Source organism: Suricata suricatta, chromosome 13, assembly GCF_006229205.1.
Source record: "Suricata suricatta isolate VVHF042 chromosome 13, meerkat_22Aug2017_6uvM2_HiC, whole genome shotgun sequence".
In the NCBI taxonomy this organism is placed as follows: Eukaryota; Metazoa; Chordata; class Mammalia; order Carnivora; family Herpestidae; genus Suricata; species Suricata suricatta.
This window is the reverse complement of record NC_043712.1, coordinates 67,540,647-67,554,899: the sequence shown is the minus strand read 5'-3', so window position 1 is coordinate 67,554,899 and position 14,253 is coordinate 67,540,647. Positions and strand designations below refer to the sequence as shown.

General features: G+C 43.8%; 1 protein-coding gene and 1 long non-coding RNA gene across 5 annotated transcripts in view; one reads left to right on the top strand and one right to left on the bottom strand.

Moving 5' to 3' along the window:
• The window catches only part of LOC115276662, a 90,380-nt gene extending 80,118 nt beyond the window's left edge, over positions 1 to 10,262 (top strand). For all 3 annotated transcript variants that reach the window (XR_003902047.1, XR_003902045.1, XR_003902046.1), the window contains one exon: positions 9,705 to 10,262. This is a non-coding gene — a long non-coding RNA (uncharacterized LOC115276662). The remainder of the gene's footprint in view (positions 1 to 9,704) is intronic.
• Positions 1 to 14,253, bottom strand: part of FRMD3 (FERM domain containing 3) — a 285,438-nt gene that overhangs the window by 22,838 nt on the left and 248,347 nt on the right. The gene's annotated exons all lie outside the window — the stretch shown is intronic.

The following is a 14,253-nucleotide window of genomic DNA, read 5'->3' as shown; positions in this document are numbered from 1 at the left end:
GCCCTGATAATCGAAACTACACTACAACATTAGAAATGGAACGGGAATACTAAAATACACAAATGAGAGAGGTACCTGGGTGGCTCAGTCAGTTAAGCCTCTAACTTCTCACAGTTCGTGGATTTGAGCCTGGAGTCAGGCTCTGTGCTGACAGCTTGGAGCCTGCTTCAGATTCCAGGTCTCCTCCTCTCTCTGCCCCTCCCCCACTTGCACTCTGTCTCCTCTCCTCTGTCTCTCAAAAATAAACATTAAAAAATTTTTTAATACACAAAGGAGAAACATAGCCTTGAAAATAATGAAGATTGCAAATAACTGAGAAAAACTGCTAACCAACACAGGAGGGAAAATCTCTGTCCCTACATCATGGCATACACACGTGACAATTCTGAAAAAATAACAGGTTGAAAAAAAAAAGAAAACACTTGTATAATCTTGGAATGAGGAAAACAGATGTTAAAAAAAACAGACTATAGAAAATTTAAGTAATCCACACACGTATAAGTCAACTGTGCATATGAATGGAACCAGTCCTCAAAGTCAGCATTAAAATAAACTGAAAGCCAAGAACAAATTAGGAGAAGAAAGTATCTGTAAAAGGCAAAGGATTAACATGCAGATTATAAAAGAATTGCTACAGTCTACAAGGAAAGGACAAAAACAAAAGAGAAATATGCAAAGTAAATAAGCAATACCCAGGAGAAATGCACATGGAAACTAGCATTTGAAAAGATGCTCACCCTCACTAGTACAAAGGGACCTGTAAATTAAAACAATAAAGTCTCATTTTCTTTCAACCTTTTTGCAAAAACAAACCAAAAAAATGGGTTACATCAGGGTTAGTGGTTATCTGCGGGAGTAGACGGTCCATGTTAGGGAATGTTCGTTTTTTTAAGAGGATGATTTGCCCATTTCCGTCAAAATTTAAGACTTGTGTATTCTTCAACCCGACAATTACACTTTCTTGAAACTATCATAGTGAAATGTCCATGTGCACATTCATCACAGCATTTTGTGTTAAGGCCAATAAATAGGAAATATCCATTTCCAACAGGAATTTCAAGATTGAATAATTATGGTTTTCTACACTACATCAAGTCATGATAAAGTGAAAAAAATGAATTGTAAGTACAGAACAATTTCATTCATGTAAAAATATATATATACTGTATCTTACATGTCAACATACATGGACTGGCTACTGGGAGTATTATCATAAAAGAATTTATGATAAGAACACATCACCTATGTCATTACACAAGTTCAAATTAATTTCATTTCCATTCACTTAGAAGCTCGTTCCACATACGTGTACGAGGTCTGGCCAGTTCCGGACATTGCTTAGAATTTGTTTTAATAAACTAGTGAAAACCATATATCTATAACTGAATCTGTATCGAACAGCATCTTTTCTACTGTAAGCTCTGATTTTTAAAATGCCTCTTTCCCCCAAGGACCACAAAATAACACAAAATATATTTTCAAAGAGAAGGAAAGCGACAGAACAGCTCCCAATTCTTTAGCCGATAATGTGTTTCAGTTACGCTCTACTTCGAAGAGAAAGGGGAGTTATGCCTCATCCAGGAAAGCACACGAAGATTCCAGCCTTTAAACAATGGAAAGGAGTGGGGAGTGCATTTGATCATCCAATCTACCTTCTCCACAATCTTCCAATGAGCCTGAGCCACCACCACGGCCTCCTCCCTAAAGCTGCCAACCAGAGTGTAATTTATTAGCCTTTATGACGTCATACCATTTTTAGGTAACGAGAGTCAGGACCCCCCATTCCAGGCCCTCCCACTTCCCCCTTGCTCCTCTTAGCTCCGTCTGCTTCCAGCTGGTCTCTGGGCTCTTCAGCCTCCCTCCCCCTCTCCCATCCTTATCACTAACCTCTCACACTAGGTTCACCTTGGCTTCTCTCCCAGCTGGGAGCTGCTAGGGAGCAAGAAGCTGGAACCCACACCCGTCCCCCAGGTGCGGAATGACAGCCCAGGGAAAGGCACGTACCGGCATTTCTAGCTGTGATCTTGGAGCTGTGTCTCAGCAGACGGACAAACACATTGCTGCTACAGTGGTTCACCATATGCAAGCGGAGGCCCCTCCGGGTCTGGATCTTGACCAAGCATTTTGCCATAATTGTTCTGATTCCCTCCGTTCTCCTGTGCCTGTCACGGCCTGGGGCAGCTACCACCAGCCATAGTGGCTTTGACCTTTCCCTAACTCTCCATTCTGTTTTAAAGGACCGGGGCAGGGCCCACTCAATGAATCAAATGTCAGGTTCCTAACGCAGCCAACAGAAATAACTCCGGAGGGATCAGCATGGGCCGGAGGAGGGAGGAGGGTGCTATTTTTAAACTCTTCACTCACTCCCATAACAAACAATGAAATACTATGCATCATCCCTACCCCAGCCCTTCTAAACCTTGGGGATGAGAGGGCCCCTCCGAATGCCTTACAGTGTCTGAAGAGTCAGATCCCCCCAGGGTATAAAACAACTGGGCAGCTCCAAAAGGAGGAACACAATTGCCTTGATTTCTATTTTAAAATACTTTACTGAGCCTTTACTTTGTTCAAGAGCAGTGATGTCCAATAAAAATATAATGCAAGCCACATTTAAAAAGGAAAAACATTCAGAAAGTAAAAAAAATTATTAAAATTACATGTTTATTTGAACCTAAAGTACCCAAACTTTGCTATAGAATATAGAAATTAATAAAATAGTTTTGATTCCTTTTTAGTACTAAATCTTTGAAATGGATGTGCATTTGCACACCTCAGTGCAACAGAACACACCTCAGTTCAGACCTGCCGTATTTCAGGTGCCCAGGAGCCTCACGGGGCTGCCTTAGCGGACAGTACAGCTATGCATAGAGCACTGAGCTCCTTCCAGCATTTTCTGCATCCTCAGAACTGGTGCTAATATTTTCTTCATTTTATAAACAAGGAAACAAGGCCCTAGAGAGTAACCAATCTGCAAGAATCCACTAAGTGACAAAGCCCTGATTTGCACCTAGGCTCCAATTAATATCAGTTGATTACAAAAACCAGGCAGGAGAGGTGTTCCTGCCCCGACCTCTCACCAAATATGTTTGAAATGCAGGATCCAAACTTCACATCTAACCTCTCTCAGCATTTTGGAAGTTCCACACTGGCACTTCTGCCGTATACCATGTGCTTGCACCCCAGTACAGCAAATGATTTTCAATGTTTCAGGACATGCTGTATTTGAGAAAAATCTCTACTGATTATTGACTGTGCCCCACATACCATTTTTCTGTTTTATTACTTTGCTGGCACGTTTTTCTCATTTTCAAAAAAAAAAAAATTTTCCCCTCACATTCGTACAATTTCCATCATGTGTACGTGCATTTTTCTACTTTAAACCGTGACTGTGGCCAAAAGATGATTTTCTAATAAAAATACTTTTTTTCTCTTTCCAGATGAAATAAAGCATTAAATTCAAGGCAGTTGGCTGAAATTCTGCACTGTTATATACTTCACTGTGGGCAGATGAATTGGTTTAGCATTTCTGGAGAAAAAGAAAGTTAGCAAAGAATATTGAGTTTTATACATGGGATATTCTTTGACCCAGAAATTCTACTGTTAGGAATTTATTCTGAAGAAATAATTAGAAACATTGACAGAAGTTTTTGGACAAAGATGTTCATCAGAGTATCAATTATTATAGCTAGAGCCACACACAAAAACATCTAAATTTCTCGTGGGAAAAATGATTGAATACATGTAACGGGATATTGTACATCCATTAAAATTTATGTTTAGGAATGTAATGGGGGGGAATCTTGCAAAATATTGAGAAGTAAAAAGCATTTTATAGAAGCAATATAACCTCAATTATGTTAAATTGTACATTATAGACTATAAATCTTGAAAGGGGAGAAAGGTGGCACCAACTGTGACTGTGAGCCCAGTCACCTCTGGAGACCTTCCAGGGGCTTCCTCATGCCCCTTCGGGTTACCAGGTCCAGGTACAGCAGGGGGCTAGTCAATTTCCACTGGGGGGGTGAGGGATGGGTACTCAACTTCCAAACCTGGAACTTCAGAGGAAAACACCTCTAAAAATTCACATTTTCAACCCTTTGTAGCTCCCCTTGTGATACAATTCAGAGCAGACTCTTCATCTATAAAACAGACATGCCACGTAGAGGTGGGGCCCTCAGAGAGACCCTGTTAGGCCCTTCCTCACTAGCCACCAACAGCGGATCTTAAAGAATTTCTGAAAATCTTTAGGATGCTGAAGAATAAATCAGGAAATCCCTGTCCTCAATAAATCAGCGTTTTGCAGTAACACAGATGAAGGATTTCAAAAATTTATGTGGATTCATTTGCACGGCAGCAGCAGTGGGCCAGACTCAAGTAACAAGAAAATCTCCCTTTGCCTGTTTGGAGGGAATAGAGATAAATCTGCAGGCCTGTCATTCTGTTAAGAAACACATGACCTGATCCCACCACACACTCTGACAAACAGCCCTTCCCCGCTGCCCACCTGCCCACCATCCCAAGAAGGGCAAGCAAACAAAACTACTACCACCACACACCTTCTGTTCTTTTCCACCATCAATTACTCTCCATTAATTCTCAAGCCTCAAATCTCACCAGTTTTAAAATGTCACCTCCTTTCCTTTTATTAACTACAACTCATCAAAATATTTTGCATTTCATACATTTTTAATTTTTCATACATTTTCATAGATTTCATACATTTTTAATTCTCTTGAATTTGTGCTCTTGATGCTTCTTTTTGGAGATCTTAGTAGACTCTTTAACCCTCTTTCTGCTGGGGAACTTATGCTTTTATTTAGAAACAAAGAACCGAGCAGGACCAACATTCCATATGGTCCCAGCATTTCTTTCAGCCTTGCTCAACTCTAACCGAAGTGGCTGCATTTCAAGAGGAAGCACCAAAGGAGGGCAGGGATGCAGAGCCAGCTTCAAGATTCCATGAGGTCCTGCACAGGGAAGGATGTTCTTGTTCAAGACGCTGTGCTCAGAAAAGTGATATCAACAGCACAATGTCTGAACGCCCTTCAATACCCTTCCTGGTTAGATTCACCTGTTTGAAGAATCAGGAGCGCATGTCTGGGCAGTGACAAGAGGCTAAAGAAATCTTGAGGATGTATGAAGAGGGGAATCGATTTTCCATAATGAGATGCCAGGAACACTGATAAATCAAGCAGAAGCCAGAGTGCAGAGAGAGAGAGTTCAATGATAAGAGCTGTCCCCCGGCCTGAATTCCAGGTCTACTTCTGGAACAGACCTCCTGACACAGACTTGGCGCAAAGCAGTAAGCTCACCTTGGCTTTGTGGGTGACTGGGAGCTACTGGACAGCTTGGAGCCCTGGTGCAGCTGTAAAAGAGCCCACACTCCTCTCATGGTTGTTAGGGTCATGGGATCATGTAAAGCAGCTGCCTAGCATAGTGCTGCTAGTCGATGAACTAGAACTTTCTAAGGAGCTGTAGAAAGCAAGGCTTAAAGCACAGGCTCTGGGTTCTAATCCTGACTGTACGGTTTACTGTCTCTGAGCCTTAGTTTCCATGCCTGTCAGATGAGCAGAGCAAAGGCAGTACCAGTCTCCCAGGGTTGTGAGGATGAATGCAATGAATCCACATGGCAAGCGGCCATCAGTGCCTGACACAGAAATTACTCAAAAAGCATTAGTGATTTCCGCCCCCCAAGCTCATTCCTTTCTCTACCTGAACTACTCAAGGAGAGGAGAGTGAGGATTTCCAACAGTCTGGATTCTCCTCATTCTGTCAACTATCTGTTTCTAGCATTTCTAGTTACTTCTCCCCCAAACAGTAGGGAAGCAGTATTACTAGTTGTTAAGAGTTTACCTGACCAGAGGCACCTGGGTGGCTCAGTCGGTTTTAGCTCACGTCATGATCTGCAGTTCATGAGTCCAAGCCCCGCGTCGGGCTCTGTGCTGACAACTCAGGGCCTAGAGCCTGCTTTGGATTCTGTGTCTCCCTCTCACTCCACCCCTCTCCTGCTTACACTCTGTCTCTCAAAAATAAATAAACATTCAAAATAAAATTTCAGAGTTTACCTGACCAGCCCTTACACTCTGTCTCTCAAAAATAAATAAACATTCAAAATAAAATTTCAGAGTTTACCTGACCAGCCCTGTAACCATGGGAAAGTTACACAAACTTGTCGAAATGCGGTTTTCAGTCTTGTAAGACAGTAAGGATATTGGCACTTATGTAACCAAGTCCCTGCTATGTGGTGGGCACTTACTAAATGCTAACTCTTCTACTTTATTATCAATATCATACACCTTAGCTGTTTTGATAACAGACTTCACAGGTGTAGTGGACATGGCCATTAGTTAAAATAGTTACAGGGGTGCCTGGGTGGCTCAGTCAGTTAAGCATCTGACTTCGACTCAGGTCATGATCTCAGGGTTCATGGGTTCAAGTCCCGCGTCGAGCTCTGTACTGACAGATAGCTCAGAGCCTGGAGTCTGCCTCAAATTCTATGTCTCCCTCTGTCTCTGATCCTCCTCTGCTCGCACTGTCTCTGTCTCTCAAAAATAAAAAAAACATTAAAAAAATAGTTACAAAGATTCACACTAAAATTTTAGCTCAACTCCAATTAAAAAGATAATTAAAAAGTATTACATTTATATGTACTTTGTAATCTATCGATTTTAAATATCCATTGTTAAGAGTTCTTGGGACTGATCACTTTGGAGGACTTTTCTAAAATTTTTTTGACATAATAATGATATAAAATATTTTAATAGTCGAGGCGCCTGGATGGCTCAGTCAGCATCCGACTTTGGCTTAGGTCATGATCTTACAGTTTATGCGTCCGACCCCCATGTCAGTCTTGCTGCTGTCAGTGCAGAGCTGGCTTCAGATCTTCCATCCCCCTCTCTTACTCTCCCTCCCTCTCAAAATAAATATTTAAAAATATATAGATTTTACTAGTATATTCATGATATGATGAGCATATTCTTGGGTGTACAGTAAGGAGACTTGGAGGCAGTTCCCAACACCGAAACAGAGTCATTCAGCTCAGTAGTCAGTCATCTGTAGAATTCAGTTTCCTCATTTGTATAGTAAGGCAACAGTGTCTGTCCTATTCTTTTGAAAGAAATAGTCCTGAGTCTCAAATTATGATAAGTGACGTGAAAGAAACTGAAAACGTAGAAGATGCTTGGGCACATTGGATAGTCTTCCACTTACTAGTCCCCTTACCAGATGAAGCACTCGCTGAGTGTTTGCCGCCCGTGAAATGAGAACCCTGCTCAGTGGGGCCAGGCGTCCCCGTGTAGTGGTGGGACAAAAGCCAATGAGAACCCTCTGGACAATTATAGTTGCAGACAGAATAGAATTCAAACAGCTCAGCCGGGCTCTCCACAGCACCGCTGGGGGGAAAGAAAATCCTCTTCGCAGGAACTCTGCGGCTGCAGAGCATCCTAGCATAAGGGTTCATCCATCTGGCTTCCTGGCATCTCATACGCGGAGAGCGTGGCATCTCTAAATACGCAGCTTATGCAAGCCACGCAGTAAGGGAGAGGGAGAGAGGCAGAGCCCTCTGTCTGTTGGGGCTGCCAGTGATTATTTCTAAAAAAAGGCAGAAAAACCGAGACACAGAGATCAGGGAAGAACCCATCAGATAGTGCTCTGCTCTAACTTCCTTTGTTTAGCAATAAGGAAGATCTGCAATGCTCCAAGCCAGGGGCAAGGACTCCTGAAATGAAGCTGTAGCAGCAGGTTGAAGAGCTGGGGACACCCGTCAGAGTTATTTCTGCAATGGAAGGGACTCTGGGACTGAGTGGGTGGGGGTCCGGGGAGGGGTAACAAAGCAAGGATGGCCTCCCGTCTGGCTGGGCAACTGTGGCAAGGTCACTAACCAAGTCAGGGCAGGAGCAGTTTTGAGACTGGGGTCTGGGGGCAGAAGAGAACAGGAGTAGTAGTAAATCCATTAAGTGTGATGTGTTGGGTGTGAGCTGTTGTGCGGCACCGAGGCAGGGGTGGCAGTGTGGGACCGAGCACTCCATATGGGGGCTAACACAAGGGCAAAGGAGAGGAAGTCAAGATCACCCTGGCCACAGAAAACACTGCACCTAGAATCCTGGTCTCCGAGTTCAGTGGTCTCTCCACTTTGCTGCCTTGTCTCTCTCCAAACACCAGCTAAGAGCAAGCACTGCTGCCTTCTAATCAGGGTAAGATAATATTCCGAAATACTAATTGATGGGCTTCTCCTTCCACCCAGAATTCCTGGAGGCCTTTTCTTGATCCTTAGCCCAGAGAGCAAACCTAACCCACCAATAAAACAATGACCGCATGTACGTGACCATTAATTTCACAAACCATAAATCCAATACAGAGGGACGTTCCCAACCTGTACACTGGACAAAAGAATCCGTACTCCGAGTAAAGGAGAATTGAAGTGGCCACAAGTAGAGGAGAGGGTGAGATAAAGAACCCAAACCTCCAAGGATCAAGTACCAGCCACTGACAGCCAAGGTGCCTCATGAGAGTCATTACCCAGCAAGCCACCCGTAGACTGTGCAGCACTGTAACTCTCCATCCCGTCTGATTTATCTACTAGAAGAGACACCGGCGCATCTGGGTGGTTCAGTCGGTTGAGCGTCCGACTTTTGATTTGTTTAGGTGATGATCTCACAGTTCATGAGTTCAAGCCTTGTATCAGGCTCTGTGCTGACAGTGCAGAGACTGCTTGGGATTCTCTAACCCCTACCCCCACCCCCACCCACCCTCTCTCTCTGCCCCTCCCCCTACTCGCACACTTTCTCTCTAAAAATAAATTAAGAAAAAATGACACCTGTATTCACTGGCCCAAAGTGTTCTTAAAACCCTGTGAATAGGGCACCTGGGTGGCTCAGTTGGTTAAGCATTCAACTTCAGCTCAGGTGATGATCTCGCAGCTCATGGGTTCAAGCCCTGCATGGGTCTCTGGGCTCAGAGCCTGGAGCCTGCTTTGCATTCTGTGTCACCCACTCTCTTTGCCTCTCCCCCATTTGCACTCTCTCTCTCTCAAAAATAAATAAATGTTTAAAAAAAATTTTTAAACAACCTGTGAATAAAGATAGTGCCTGAATACCTAGTTACCCCCATTATAGGGGTGGTGGTACCACAAAGGGGAACCTTTCACAGCAGTGCATGGATGAACCAGCAGAAAGCTCCCGCAGAGGTTGGACAGGGACTAGGAATTTCACAACTATACCATATTCTTCAGAAGCAGACCTGGACGTGAGGATCTCCTTTGCAGAATTCAAACCAGCTCGCTGACCTAGGCTACCTGTAATTCAGTCTACTTTTCATACAACGCGTTTGTCCTCCATCCTGGATGAAGCTAAGGCTTAACAGTTCCCCAACTTAAATGCATCAAGGCAACCTACCGATAGTACAGTTTGCCAGATGCTAGTTCAGCCCCCCAGAGGTCTCCCTGGGGGAAACGGGGGGCGGGGGCAACACTGTCCTTACAGGCTCCAGGCGGAACAGCCTCCTTTGGTCTGGGGTTAGTACTTTCAAGCAAGAACCTATTTCCTTTGTTTCTGGGCAGAATGACTGTTTTCTCACCGCATCTCCTTTATTAGTTCACTCCCTCCAGGTGCAAGTCACCATTACACACAAGCAATTTTTCTCTGAGTAAATGGAAATTAAACTGGGCTGCATTAAATAAATATATTTTCTCCATTTTCCCCCAACAGCTTTGCAGATGGCGGTCAGGAACAAGGCATCTGTACTTCCCTATGGGGAAAACGATAAGCAAAAAAGCAGGCTCTTCTGGACCCACGGCCCTCATGTAGCTACTGTGTAATCAAGAAGCTAGAGCTGGGAGGACCCTAGCCTTCTGCCCAGCACCCCGGCCAAGAGCCTTCTGTGCACGCACCCTGGTTACCCGCTCAGAAAGAGAACACGGTTGGCCAATAAATGCAAGAAAAATATCCAGCTGCTCTAAGTTTTGCCTTTCACACTGTCAAAGATTTTTTTTTTAATTGTTATACTCAGTCTTGGAAGGCTACCATAAGAGACACTCATATATAATTTGGTGGGAGGTGGGGGAGTAAGAGATATTTGTGTGTATTGATGTGATTGAATAATATATCTCCATTGAAGTTAGAATTATGGAAGACTATTTAGTGTCCTAGGGAATGTTCCTGTGATGTTAATGAAAAAGCAGATTACAAAATAATATCTCAGGTAGAATTCTTTGTTAAAAATATATAGATGGGTTATACATTCAAACCACAGTTCACAATAAAAGATTGTAGGTACTTTCATACTTTTTACTTGTGGTTTCTGACACATTTCCTACTATGATATGGTTTGGCTTTTGATCTCATTAAAAAAAAAAAGAAAAAAACAGAACATGCTGGGCTTCCAGCAAACCCTAATCCCAGGAGAATATTCTCCTTACAGGCCTTCTATTATGTAAAGAAAGGCTGTCCTGGCTGCAGTTTAAAAAAACACACATTCATTCATTTGTTCATTGATTCGCCAAGTATTAATTTAGCTCCTATATGTCAGAACATGCTGGCAATAAAGGGGGGAGCTTGATACAGCAAGGAAAGTCTGCTCTCATGGGGCTGACGTTTTAGTCAAGGGAGACAGCCGACAAACAGGACAAATAATTACTGAATGTTTAATAGTGCTAAGCACTCCTGACAAAAATCAAATAGGGTGACAGCAAGAAAGAGATGGATATGTTGGGAAAACTAACAGAAAACTAACAGGGTAGTTAGGAAAGACTTTCCAAGGAGCTGAAATCTCAGGTAAGACTTAAAAGAAACAGTCGTCCTTACAACGACCAGAAGAAAAGCTCTTCTGAGTAGATGAAAACGCTTGTGCAAAGGCCCAGAGGTAGCCAGGAGCTTGGCATATTAGAAGGAGCACAGGAAGACCGGTATGAAAGGAACACCAAGATTCGAGAGGAGAGCAGTAGGAAATGGCTTAAGAGTAGGCAGGGGCAAGGTGTAGACCAGAGCAAGGAGCTGAGATTTGTAACTAGATCAGAGTTCCATTTATTAAAAATCACCGGCTTGCTATGTGGGAAATATGGGTGGGAGATAGGGTTGGAGCAGAAGCAGAGATACTGTTTGTCCCAGAGTCAGAAGAATGGCTACAGCTGGGGTGGTGCGGTGGCCATGATTCTGGGGTATATCTGAAAGGTTGAAATGAATAGGATTCTGCAGACAGATTTGACAATGTCACATCTTATGACTACTGGGCAGTGGGCAGAGTGTAACTACAGAAGATGGGCTTTTAAAATCAGACTCTTTTGGGGCGCCTGAGTGGCTCAGTTGGTTGAATGTCTGACTTCAGCTCAGGTCATGATCTTGGTTCATGGGTTCAAGCCCCATGTTGGACTTGGAGCCTGGAGCCTGCCTCAGATTCTGTGTCTCCCTCTCTCTCTCTCTGACCCTCCCCTGCTCACGCTGTCTCTGTCTCTGTCTCTCTCAAAAATAAATAAAACATTAAAAAAAACAAAAACATAAAATCAGACTCTTCCACTCAGGAAGGGGCAAGTGCTAGGAAGGAGTCTGGGCTAGGAAGAACAGAATATGGCCCTAACCGAAGCCCAGAAGGGAGATCCATGCAGGCTGTCATCCCCACAGACAGGGCAAGACCCCAGCCACTAGGTCAAGCTTGGGAATGTGGCCTAGCCCCAGGGAGAGAGGCCACTAAGTCCTGCTGGAGTAGAGTCTGTCGCCGGGGCAGCACTGGGACAGTGACTCAGGAAAAGGAGCAGGCTGGCATGAGGACCGGAAGGGCAGAGCAGCAGAGCAAGACTTGGAGCCTGATCCAAGCACTGGGCTTCGGCTGCTCTGTTCCCTCCAGGTCCAGGCAGGGGTGATGCTAGAGTCGGGGTGTAGGTGAGCCCGTATTTAGGGGCAAAACTGGGCAGCTGTGGCAGAGGGCCTCAAGTGGACTGACAAGCCCATCATAGATCACAAGGGATGCTCTATTTTTTTAATATGAATATCTCTTCCTTTAACTGAGAACACTAGTCTATGTTCAGATTATCGGGTCATCCTGAAAACCCTATTTATTTCTCTTTTGGCCACAGCATCTGCCCATTTTCACACTTCCTATGTTGAAGTGGGGATTTGGGAGTTTAAAGTCTTCAAATTGGACTTCTCTTCTAAAAGGAGACTCTTTCAAGTGGGGAAATGTTCATTTCATATGCCCTTTTAAGCTAGCTGCTATTCATTTTCAATTTTATGCTGGAAATTTGCAACTCACAGAAAGGAAAACAATGTAACCCTGCTTTTATCGATCATTGTGCCCCATGCTTACTGTTTCATTAGCCACATTTAAAATGATGTGTATACGTATTTTGAGAGGCAGAGTGGGAGAGTCGGGGAAGGGCAGAGACAGAGTGAGAGATGGAGAATCCCAAGCAGGTTCCACACTCAGTGCAGACCCAACATGGGGCTCAATCTCACAACCGTGAGATCATGACCTGAGCCAAAGTCAAGAGGTGGAGGCTTAACCAACGGAGCTACCCAGGCACACTGTTAAGAATGGCAGCAATTTTGGGGTCGATTATGAAACATCAGCCAGAGTGGGGAAGAAACACAGAAATCATCTCATCTTGTATTATAGAAGAGGAAGTAAGAGGCAAGCGATGTCAGTGGCTAGCATGCACTAGATAAACAGTAAATGTTTCTCGAATGAATAAAGGAAAGAAGGAAGGAATGAACTCTGGCCTTCTCTCTCTTTCTCCAATACCCTCCACCCCACCAGGGAACCTCCACTAGAGTTGTGTCTGGTGCCTACTCAAAAAGGGGAGTCTGGCACCCACGTAAGTCAGGGCCGTGAGGCTGCTACTGAACATTTCAGTGGGAGTGACGCAGCACCTGTCATGCAGCTTGGCAAAGGTCTAGCCTGCGCTTTGGTGACTCACCCTGGTTTGCCAGTGTGAAGGACCAAAAGCATGTAAAGCGGCATGTCACCACCGTAACTAGAGCAGATAGATCTCACATCTATTTTAGGAATCTGAGGTTTGGGCATGAACAGGCATTTCAGAGTTCCAAAAACATGCCCTGCCTTTTCTTCTTTGTAGACTCATCCGGAAGATCTAAAGCAGTTGTATCCAGACCTATTTCGGCAGGGAGAAATATGTGCATACTTATGAATAGATGTGTATTTATTTATAAATTAGATACATATACACCTGTCTTCATATATTATGTCCATTGTAAAAGTTACACAATAGAAACTTTAATAAGAAGGTGGTAAAAGTGAAATAAAAGAAGGCTGCATAGTTTCTTCCTCCACCCCAGCAGGCCATTGTACACACCCACGGTCCATGCACCCCATTCCAGGAGCTGTGTCTCTAGGACCTCAATTGCCCATTAGCCAAACCAAGCAAAGAGGCTGTGCCCCACTTTAGATGGCATTGGACATGCATCCTAGTGGACACCCCCAACATCCAGCCTGTGGATGTTCACATTAATTACTGCTTGGTAGAATCCAGAAACTTCTGAGATTATAAAATCAATTTAGGCCATGTTATCCTTACTACTCAATGAATATACAGTTTCCTTACACAACTATCTTTCTCTCTTTAACTGTGGTAACACATACCATTCCTGCAGACACTAAAAATTTTAATACAGTCAAAACTTTAAAAATTATTAATTTTTTAATGTTTATTTTAAGAGAGCATGAGCAGGAGAGGGGCAGAGAGAGAGAGACACACACAGAATCCAGGCTTTGAGCCCAACGCGGGGCTCCAACTCTGAACTGCAAGATCATGACCTGAGCTGAAGTCAGATGCTTAACCGACTGAGCCACCCAGGCGCCCCTAAAAATTATTTAAAAATAAAACAACCAGAGCCTCTTTTCTGAACCCTGCCCATACTACCCACAGTATTGCCACAGACCTACCCTTACAGGTCTACCAACAGGAGTGGATCTAGCCTAGCACTCTCTTCTACAAAATTCTGAGTCTTAACAGAAGAGGAAGGAGATTCTGTGAGATCCTGCCTCAAGCTAAGCCTAGGTATCACAAAGAACGTTTATTTAACACTACCAAACCACTAACAAAAACACTGGAAAACAGAAGGCCATGCTGACTCTGGAATGCATCTAAAATCCAGACAATCACAGCCCCTGCTTCCTAATGACAATGGTTTAGTACTATTTTCACTTTTCCCCTCCTGGGGTCTCTTGCGAACAAGATGGAGGTGTTTACGTGTGTCAGTGCCAAATAACCTGTCTCTCCAGCACAGACCACACTCTGGCTGTCAC